The 11,011-nt window shown below is 39.4% G+C and overlaps 1 protein-coding gene across 3 annotated transcripts in view; it reads right to left on the reverse strand.

Annotated features, from left to right (window-relative positions):
- Positions 1 to 9,928, reverse strand: part of LOC127529922 (disabled homolog 2-like) — a 63,002-nt gene extending 53,074 nt beyond the window's left edge. For 2 of the 3 annotated variants that reach the window (XM_051935213.1, XM_051935211.1), the window contains exon 1: positions 6,550 to 6,652. The gene's annotated coding sequence lies outside the window, so the exon portion shown is untranslated. Of the gene's footprint in view, positions 1 to 6,549; positions 6,653 to 9,822 lie in introns of those variants that run through there. The other variant, XM_051935212.1, reaches the window with a different exon arrangement.
- Positions 9,929 to 11,011: the final 1,083 nt, after the last annotated feature.

Below are 11,011 nucleotides of genomic sequence, written 5' to 3' on the forward strand. Positions count from 1 at the left end.
GAAATTCCAATGGGATTTTCCTGGTAGAACCTGACATTGAATTTGTGATGACTGGTTATTTAATACAAACTCATATTCAAATTATTATTTATGTTATGTTGTTGTCATTTTGAATCCACTGTGGATTGAGACAATACACTAAGCAGACCCTTTCCACAGTACATCTCTGAAAAGTAAATCTGGTCCATTGATGGAGCTAATCGTTCCTGTGATATACACAGTCTTTTTAACATGATCTTGTAAGTCAATTTAGATAAAGGTATCAGTCAAAATGTAATTTATTAGGGGTACTTGGTAGAAAACTACAAGACCCTGGCATCAAATAAAATAAGATTATGTGAAAAAGCTCTGCATTAGAACTAAGATTATGAATAAAAACTATTTAAACATTTAACCAATTTGAAGATGTAAACTCCTTAAAAAATAAAGAAAAATCAGTTAGAACATGAGCCCCAACAACATATTTCCAATCCTTTCCAATCCTCCCACTTCTGTATCTTCTGTCCAATCAAAGTGCACTTTGTGGAGTGTAATGGAGAGTAAAATCTAGCATACAGGTTGATAATTTTTTTTTTGTAAAAATGACTTAATCAAGTATGTCTGAGCCATACCTTTATTTTAAAAATAATAATCTTTAAGAGGAATCTGGATAAGCCAGTTGTTGCTTGGGCACATTTATAGCCCTACTACATCAGATAAGAGTTCCTGTTAAGTGCTTCTCCAGGGTGTGTAATTTGTGGTAGAAGGGCTGAAGGCTCTGCATTGATCTCGAGATAACCGATTGCACATGTGTGTTTTGCTATAACCTGCACTCCTACTGGATGCAAAGCTGCTGTCTTGATACTCTATCTGTGACATCACAGAGCCACCGGAAGTGGGAGAAGTTTTAGAGCATGGGCTCCCTTTCCTCTTCCAGGAAAATAGCCTTAGGGAATACATTTTGCTGAGATGAAAGGCTAGACATGGGATGGAGGCTAAGTCTGCTTGAGCTGGCAAAGCACACCCACTGTTCCAAGAGGCGAGTCAAGGATGATATGACTGGACTTAAACTAAGGGCTAAGGCAGACGCAAAATGTCTCTGCTGCTGCTGCAGGCAGGCAGCCATGCTGTCTGAATCTACTATTCCATCCAAGGATCATACTGGGCCATGTCAGACGAGAGATCAATCAAAACACTGAGACAGAGAGACACCTGCTAGGCTAAGTATGCAAGGTCAACTGCTTATTAATCAGGTTATATTATTTTGCCAACACTCATCTTTACTTTGCTTATATTTTGTATACAATTGGAGATCATAAGTTAATCTATGTATGAATAAAATGTTTAAGTTTCTCTCCTGCCTGTATTGGCATTCTATCTAATTGCCTGGAGTTACAAATGTAAAATGAAGGGGGGAAATGCTGAACTACAGCAGCAGTAAGCCATGACAGTAGTAAGAGTATGGGATTTGGGGTAATCATTTAGATCTATATAGTAAAGAGTGTAAAGGGTGGAAGAAGGGTCATCCTAAAAGCCTACCTCGACAAAACACAGAGAAAACAAGATTATAATACAGCATTGACAAGGAAGCTATAAATCAAATGTGCACAAATAAATCAAATCAAGCTTTACATCAAAGTGACAAACCCTGGTAAAATGGGTTATAGAAAGCTTTCTTGTAGATCCTCCTCATTTTACACACTCCAATGATGCACATACTGAGGATGTATAAATACAGTATGTCTTCACACTGGTGCCGTATATGTAAAAGCATGAGAACAACAGTGAGGTTGCAGTCAAGCAGTATAAAGCAAAGTAGAGAGACAGCTTGAAACTGAGATACTGGAGTGTGTAATATGGCACAAGATGGAACACAATATGACAAGTTTGATAAGCAATGGTTATCATTAGATAGATAGATAGATAGATAGATAGATAGATAGATAGATAGATAGATAGATAGATAGATAGATAGATAGATAGATAGATAGATAGATAGATAGATAGATAGATAGATAGATAGAGTGTATGAAAGTGGTTAATGTACACCCTTACTGCATTGGCCACTATAAGCATTGATAAGTGTAATTGGAACACATATGTAGTCTGGTGGTGTTCAGAACAGTATGTTGTTCGCCCTTTTAGTTTTTGTAAAAAAAACATTATGTGACATTTTTCAAATGTTTCTTCTGTTACTGAAAGAATTGTTCTCTCTTTTTTTCTTACTGTGACAGTGAGTTGGTGGTTCTCCAACTGTAAGCATCCAATGATTTTCAGGCTGTTCTAGTCCTTTAACTTTCTTTTATAGAGTAATCTGACTCTAGGCTGCCATGTTCTGGTTACCTAACATGGAATAAATAACTAGCAGAGCCAATCTGTCATGCTAGCAAACATTCCAGCTACACAGTGTTGATTCACGTGACCTTCCAGTGCTCAGCAGAATACACAAAAATATGCTGAAAATAAAATCTGCCAATTTTCAGATGTTGTAATTAGACATTAATTGTAATTTGTACTAAACACTAATTTTTTTTAATTTTAACATCTCTAATCAGAACATGTTGAACAAAATGCCAAGATGCTGAAGTCATGTGTCTCAGCAGAAACGGGATACAGTACCGAGAATCGAGGTTGTGGGGGTGAGCATGAAGAATTTTGGGATTTTAGTTAGATGACATTCTATACACACAAAAAACACACATCAGGCCCATTCATGGTGCTGTCAGTATGTTAAGTAGCCATATTACCTTGAGAACAAAGACTGACTTCACAGTAATACTAATAGTCCCAAATGACAAAGAGAGATACCGAACTGTGCAGGATGGCCAATCATCTCCATGAATGATTTTGTTTGCCTTGTATGTGTCCTGACCAGAAGAGAGCTGGGTGACATTAATATTTCAAATTTGTTGGGCCTGAGTTGAGCCAGTGCCAAACCTGGATTTCATACAGCCACATTTAGAAGTTGGTGAGCATAAATGGAAACTGACTGCCTTTCCTCAGATGCCCAAGGAAATAAAGGTTTTGCAGTTCCATGAAAAACTTTGGACACCCCTACCTAAATGACATATTTTGATGATATTTGAAGTAAAACCCAGTAAATACTAATGACTACACACAAATTAATACAATGACATGTTCTGAAAATGCTAATATATAGTGAAAAATTACTTGATAAACCCAAAAAATGTAAAGAAAAATTAAAAGGTGAATATGGCATTGGCAGAAGATGATGTAGCCTTTCAATTGTAATTTCTCAGAACTTGTTACATGAGTCAGTTGATGACAATCCCAGAGCCTAAAAAAGTCTTTGATTTTTGTAAAATTCAACAACCATGGGCTCTTCTAACAAACTGAATGAGAATCTAAAGGTTAAACTAGCCAATCCCTTCAAAGCAGGGAAAGCCTGTAACAAAAATCAAAGCACTCCTAGCTAGCAATTTCCGCAGTCTGAAATGTCATTAAGAAATGGCAATAAAGGGGAACCATTCAGGTCAATGCAAGTTCTGGAAGACCATGAAAACTGACAGTGCAGCTCATATACTGTGCAGAACCCCCCATATGACTGTAATGAACCTACAGGCTGGTTTAGCTAAGAAAAGATGGTGCACTGCCTTAATATGAGGTGTTACTTACATGGACATGGTCTTCATAGAAGAGCCTTCAAAAGGAAACCTTACCTGTGGCCTCATCATTAAAATGATATCCTAACTGTGTAAAGCAACAGCTGTATAAGCCAGAGTCATTTTGGGACAAAGTGCTGTGGACAGGTAAAGTTAATGGTAAGCTATTTGGCCCGTCTGTAAATACATGGGTGGATCTATTATGCTTTGGGGTTGTGTGGCCACTAGTGGCACAGGTAACATTATATGAGTGCTGGGAAAAATGAATTAGACTAAATATCAACATCAATTGGAGAACATCAAACAGTCAGTCATGAAACTGAAGCTGAAAAAAAAATGCCTTCTACAACAAGACCATAATCCAAAACACACTTCAGAATCTACTATGAAGTAACCAAGAAACACAAGATGAAGCTTTTGGAATTGCATTCATAGCCCCCACATTTTTACATCATTGAAAAACAGTGGATTGATCTTAAACTTGCTGCTTACACGAGACACCTCAAGAATATTTCACAGCTGAAAATGTAATGCAAAGAACAATTGGAAACAATTTCCAAAACAAGAATTCAAAGAGTGCCATGGCAAAGAGTTTTCAGTTTTTAACTTTTAATAAATTTGCAAATCTTTCTGAAACATGTTTTCACTTTGAAATTGTGGGTTGTCAGACATGTGCGAGTGGGAGACAGCTAAAGGGCCTGAGTAAATGTAATACTACACCAGACCAGGGGGTGGCAGAGTGTGTTGACTGTCTCTCTCAGTTCCTTGCAGACCATTCTCGGGAAATCTTGCTAGGTCCCGGCACCTCTGATGACTCAGTCTTGTGAACATCTCTGTTCAATAATTTCAAACTTTTGCAGCCAGGATATAATATATGGGTGGCTGCCCCAAACCTTTATAATGTCTGGAGAGTCTTTATTCTCACAGTGACATAGTCGGAAGTGACTTCATCAGAGGTGCCGGGACCTGGCGAGATTTCCCGGGAATGGTCTGCAAGGAACTGAGAGAGACAGTCAGCACACTCTGCCACCCCCTGGTCTGGAGTAGTATTACACTCAGGCCCTTTATCTGTCTCCTACTCACATGTGTGTGACAGGATTATGGAATGCAGATTGATGGACAAAAAAGGAAAATTTATAAAATTAAAATTAAATCTACAACACAATAAAGAGTGTATAAAGTAAAGGAGTCTGAATACTTTTTGAATTTACTGTAGTGTCAGCTGCAAAACAGTGGAATCAGATTGGTGTGCAGTGTGTCAGTATCACAGTGGAATAGTGAGATTTAACAACTTCTGTCTGTCCATCTCCCAAACCTGCCTTATCCACTTGAGTGTCACTGGGTTCTCGAGCCTATTGAGGCATGCACAGACCCTGAATGGAGCACCACTCTATCACCAAACAAGGACAAGTGCCTAGTCTGGAGTCCTTCATTGGTTAGTCTGGTTTTCACAAGGATTAGACTATACTCGTTAAAATTAAAGATTTCTCTGATGTTATCATTTGAACTACATGGAGTAAAACTTCCAATTTAAGAAAATCTAATACTGCACAGCAATATGATGGATGTAACAAGATTGAACATAAGGTAAGGCAGATGAATATTATCGAATTATGGAATCTAGAAAACTTATGCTGTAAAAAACTAAGGATGTGAATAGGATCTGAGCCTTGGATGATGGATCTGTGAGGCAGACGTGCTAAAGACTGTGCTAACCAACATTAAACTATGCACAGCAAAATTACAAGATACAGACTCTAATCTTTGAGGATCTGACTATACAGAACTAATCGTGCAGAAAATCGCAAAGATTCAAACCTCGCACTTGTACGTGAAATGCTGAATTAAGATAACAGAAGGCTAAGAGCTGCTTATATCAGACTCAAAGAAAATTGAAAGGATCCTCAAATTCCAGTAAGCAGGGTACAGGGTCAAAGAATATCAACCAAACAGACACAAATAGCAGGTTTGGAAGGTCAGATTTGAACCCAAATAGGCTGAACCACCTAGTATTGTGGACAGTTTAAAGATATCAAATGTCTCCTGATTTCAGTGCAAATGGGTTGTCATTTCAGAGGAGCATTTTCATATTGTTTCTTCAATATCTGCTAGCTTTCACTTCTTAAACTCATTTCTCAATAAGAGATTCTGTTACAAAGATAGACAATCAAAAGTCCCTAAAAAAAGAAAACCAACTGGATGCCAATGAGCAAGTACAAGGCCCTGATCTGAGAAGTTCATAAGACCCTCTTGGGCTTCTTCTTTATAAATTCTTTGTTTCTTAATTCTGGTCCATGCTACTGTCACTGACATGTGCAGGGGATTTTCATTTGAAATTTAGGATAAATCTAGGACTAGTATGTTCAACAAATAAGCTATGTGAGCAGACTTCCTTTCCCAAATACAGAAACAGGCTTACCCTGCCAAATACCATTAACATTAGTTTATTAAGGCATTTCTAGGAATAAGATGTCTAATAATAAGCTATATTTTTAAGACTGGCATCCAATTGAACTCTTCAACTTTGTATTCTCCTCCACTTCCTTCAGTGCCCCAGAGAATGAGTGTCAGTTGAAAACCACCGGTGCAAAGGAGGACTGATGAGGGTATTAAGCTTCTAGGTAAATGAAGACTAACAAAAGTGTCATTCATCACATATCATTTTCAGTAATGGACAAATGTATTTAAAGATTTTTCTTGCGAAGAAGATGGAAGTTTTAAGGTAAGGTAGTTATTTAGATATGGAATGCAGAAGTTTTAAGGTAAGGTTGTTATACTAACTAATCATGGCCGGAGAGTGGCCACATGTTACATCTTGATTAGGACATGCAAGTTAAGAATTTCAATGTACTCTGTACACAACAGTAATGATCCAATAAACCTACTGATGTCCATGACACATTGACAGTGTTGTCTCCCCCTATTAGCACAACAACACCACCCTTACCTGTCATCTGGGTTGTCCCAAAGCTGGCCCTCTTCCTTGATATGCACCTTCTTAACTTCTCTATAAGATATCCAAGTTTGTGTCTTCTGACAGTCAGCAGCTACACCACTGAACTTTGAGAGAGAGCTGCCGCATCAAAGGTTACTTGATCTTGGTAAAACATTAACAGTTCAACAAAACTGGAGATGATGAGGAGAATCATAGTGAGATCATGGCACTTTGCTTCTTTTATTAGAGGTTGTTTTTTTGTTTATAAGCTGTTTAATGACTGCAGGTCTGATAAGGTGAGGATCAGTACAAGACTTTAAACCAGCTGTATGATAAAGAGAATACGCAGCAGAGGATGGCTGGTGATAGGACTCTAACATGCTGAGCTCTGACAATGAGCACATCTAAGGAGGCAAATCTATAGGATGATCAAATTCCCTGTGTTTAAACTTGAACACATCAGTCACCATTGATGTAAATCTGTATAAATTAAAAGATGTCCAAGAAATAAATTCTTAGGGGTATAGGTGCAAAGAATGTATATCAGACAGGATCAGAGTTCAAGGTATAACGATTCACCACACAGATCTTAGACACGAGTTTCCAAGTAGGAAAAGTAGACGAGTCCCAAGATCTGCTAAGATCAGAACCCTAAAGACTAAGGACAATGAGCTCCAAGGGTCCAGGCATTAAGAATGCTGATAGTAAGAAGTCAAACTGCCAGATGGAAAAATCCTTATTATAACAGACTCAAAGGGAAAGGGGTAAAAATATTCTGGGCAACAATACAGTGAGACTCCAAGGAGTTAAACCGGACAGACTAGTGGTTTCTGATGTGGCTAGGATCTTATTAGGCTAAAGCATTACACTCTCAAATGTGCTTAATCCAGCTCAGTGTCACAGAAGACCAAAATCTGATCTGGCAGAAATGTATTTTTTTTTATTAAAAGTTTATTGTTTTATAGTGCCTGTGGTGGGCTGGCACCCTGCCCAGGGTTTGTTTCCTGCCTTGCGCCCTGTGCTGGCTGGGATTGGCTCCAGCAGACCCCCGTGACCCTGTAGTTAGGATATAGCGGGTTGGATAATGGATGGATGGATGTTTTATAGTGCTCTTCGACAAACTATGACAATTTCACAATAGATAGAGTAAAGCAAAAACTCCAGTCAGCAGTATCCCAATGGGGGTCCATGCTCAGTTTTAACAGACACAATTGACACAGTCAGACACAGTAGTTCTGGAGACCTTGGCCAACTGCCTGCTCCTCCTGGGCATTCTGCAGTAAAGCTGTTGCTAGGCCGTCTAATATGGTGGAAGAATATTTTTATTCTTTGATTCCAGAGTCTCAAATATCAAAGATGGCTTTCACATGTGCAGGAAAACAGCTTGGCAGTTAAGGAGTGGAAAATGCTTGCAAACAGAGATGTAATTTAAATAAAATATCCAGAGGTGCTTGTCAAAAGTTGTATTGCACTGAACATGTCTTAGAAAAGGAATAAATAGTAAATATGTTTAGTAAACCAACTACACTTTGTTAATGTTAACAATCTCTGTCAACTGACACGTTAAATTGACTTTTTAAACAACTTTACCATCATTGAACTATCCATCCATCCATTTTCCAACCCGCTGAATCCGAACACAGGGTCACGGGGGTCTGCTGGAGCCAATCGCAGCCAACACAGGGCACAAGGCAGGAAACAATCCCGGGCTGGGTGCCAACCCACCGCAGGACACACACAAACACACCCACACACCAAGCACACACTAAGGCCAATTTAGAATCGCCAATCCACCTAACCTGCATGTCTTTGGACTGTGGGAGGAAACCGGAGCGCCCAAAGGAAACCCACGCAGACACGGGGAGAACATGCAAACTCCACGCAGGGAGGACCCGGGAAGCGAACCCAGGTCCCCAGGTCTCCCAACTGCAAGGCAGCAGCGCTACCCACTGCGCCACCGTACCGACCTCATTGAACTACATAATATTTAAACTAATAAATAATAACAATAAAATAAATAATAGTGCAACTTCCAGTAATAATACTATTACTCCAAGACTTCAAGCCCAGGTGCATTACACAGTATTCACCAAATAAAAATAAAATAAAATAAAACAAGTGCAACTTGGTGATGACATCTTTACCAACTGAACCATCATTAAGGCAAACTGCATTAATATGGACCTTGCTTCAGGCTAAACTATATACATGAATAATAAAACTGCAATTTGGGGAGGAGTGGTGGCTCTGAGGCTAAGGATCTGCGCTGGTATCCCGAAGGTTGCTGGTTCGAATCCCCGTCACTGCCAAAAGAGATCCTACTCTGCTGGGCCCTTGAGCAAGGCCCTTAACCTGTAATTGCTCTAGGGGGCGCTGTACAATGGCTGACCCTGCACTCTGACCCCAAGGGGTATGCAAAAAAACTAACAAACACTGTTGTAAGTCGCTCTGGATAAGAGCGTCTGCTAAATGATGTAAAATGTAAATGCAATTTGCATTTATAATGCTATTTGTGGTATAGCCCTACGGAATCGTATTAGGGCCACGGTGAAGAAAAAAAAATACGGACACAGGGAAGAAAAAAAAAACTATATGTGGAGAATAAAGTCGACATGTTGACTTTATTCTCGACATTTCCACTTTAATCTCGACGATTATGTCAAGATTAAAGTCGACATTTCCACTTTATTCTCATAGTTTATTTTGTAATTAAAGTAGAACATCGTAAACTGAACTTCATCTTAAAATGAATATTTAATTTACTAGATTTTCTCAAACCCCGTCATAAGTTACGTAGCACATTAAATGCTTTGTGTTGTGTTCCCCGACCCAGTTGTTAATCACTACGTGCTTCTTAAACTGACTACAGTTATTATTCAGGATATCAAATTTAGGCAGGATCAGGCCTCAGGTTACAGGATGTAATATGTATAGTTCTCATTAGTATTTTGGTTAAGTTGCAAGCTTCCAATTCCAGACATAGAATCTTGTACAGTTAAGGTATAATTTGCCGGCCACCTGATATATGGGATTCCAAGTAGTACCACTTCCACTTCATTAATACCAATACTACTTTCTTAATTAAAAATGTCCACCAGAGACTACACTTTGAAGTGACTGAAACGAGTTAGCCTTCCATCTCCCATTCTCACTATGTTTTACGGTCACACCGTTGAGATTGACCAGCTGCATCACGGTTCTGGTGCTATAACTACAGCTTTTCTGATTGCAGGGGATTGCAGAGAACAGTAAGGTTAGTGGAGAATATTATTAGGATGACTGTACCTTCTGTGGAAAACATGTTCTTCAAAAGCTGTTTCTGCAAGGCCTGCTGTATTGTGAAGGACCTTTCTCAACCTTTTCATGGATTCTTCATTCTTCTGGAAAAAAATACTGCAGCATCAGAGCCAGATCCTGCAGATTGTGTCATAGCTTTTTCCCCCAGGCAGTCAGACTCCTCAATACAATGTACCCCTCCACGATCGTCCTCCCTACCTTACAATCCTATATCGTAATCTCTCTCTACACTTTAAGAGCAAGTCACTTTATGTTTCTTGTTAAGACATCAGTCAGCACATTGATTTTTGAGACTTGCATTTAATGGGTTTCTGTTCAATTGTGACAGGTAATTGTATTTTACTTTGCATATTTAAACAGTATGTTGAATGGTTTTGTCTGTTTGTGTGCACTGTCTTGTCTTTTTTGCATTATGCATTATAAAAGACAGGGGGCACCACTGAGCCCCAATACCCAAACACAATGCATTAAATAGTCCCAGATGTAAAATAAAGGTTTCTATTTTAACAAAATACCTCTTTTCCAACCAATCCACAGACCTTCAATAAACAGCCCTCCTCTTCCTCCTGCAAGTGAGCTTTGCCTTCTGCCTACCAACTTTGACTCACCGGAGGAGGCTGGACGACTCGCTTTTATATCTGACCCAGGAGTACTTCTGGTGGTGAGGCATAGCCTGACAGAAGCATTTCCAGGACAGACCGAAGCCTCCTGAAACAGGGAGTCCTTCTCCCTGCAGCACATCCTGGTGGCTCATAATGGCCCCGAAAGGATTGTCCCTCAAGACTACAACTCCCACACATCCTTCTGGGCATCCTTGCTGGGTCCATGCCAGCGGAACACTGCCACTTATTATACTGGGGGAGGTACTGCTCTTGATATTCCATCTTCCACCTACTGTCCATTAATCTATCCCTTTGTATTGGATGTTGAAAGAGCCCATCACGGTCAGGTTATGCCTCCTTCCATACGTTGTGAAATGATTAGTTTCTCAAAGAGGTAAATTTGTCAGAACCTGGCCTGCTCTAAGTAATTCCCTAGGCTACTGATTCACAGTCACTGTCCAAGAGAACAGAGGTACACAGTGTTAAAATGTCTGTCTCTCAGATTCCTGACAATGAAGCTACAATATCCTAAGCTCTAGTAGAATCTCTCAAGCAGGTAAACTTCATTTCTGATA

The sequence above is a fragment of the Erpetoichthys calabaricus genome, chromosome 12 (assembly GCF_900747795.2).
Source record: "Erpetoichthys calabaricus chromosome 12, fErpCal1.3, whole genome shotgun sequence".
NCBI lineage: Eukaryota > Metazoa > Chordata > Cladistia > Polypteriformes > Polypteridae > Erpetoichthys > Erpetoichthys calabaricus.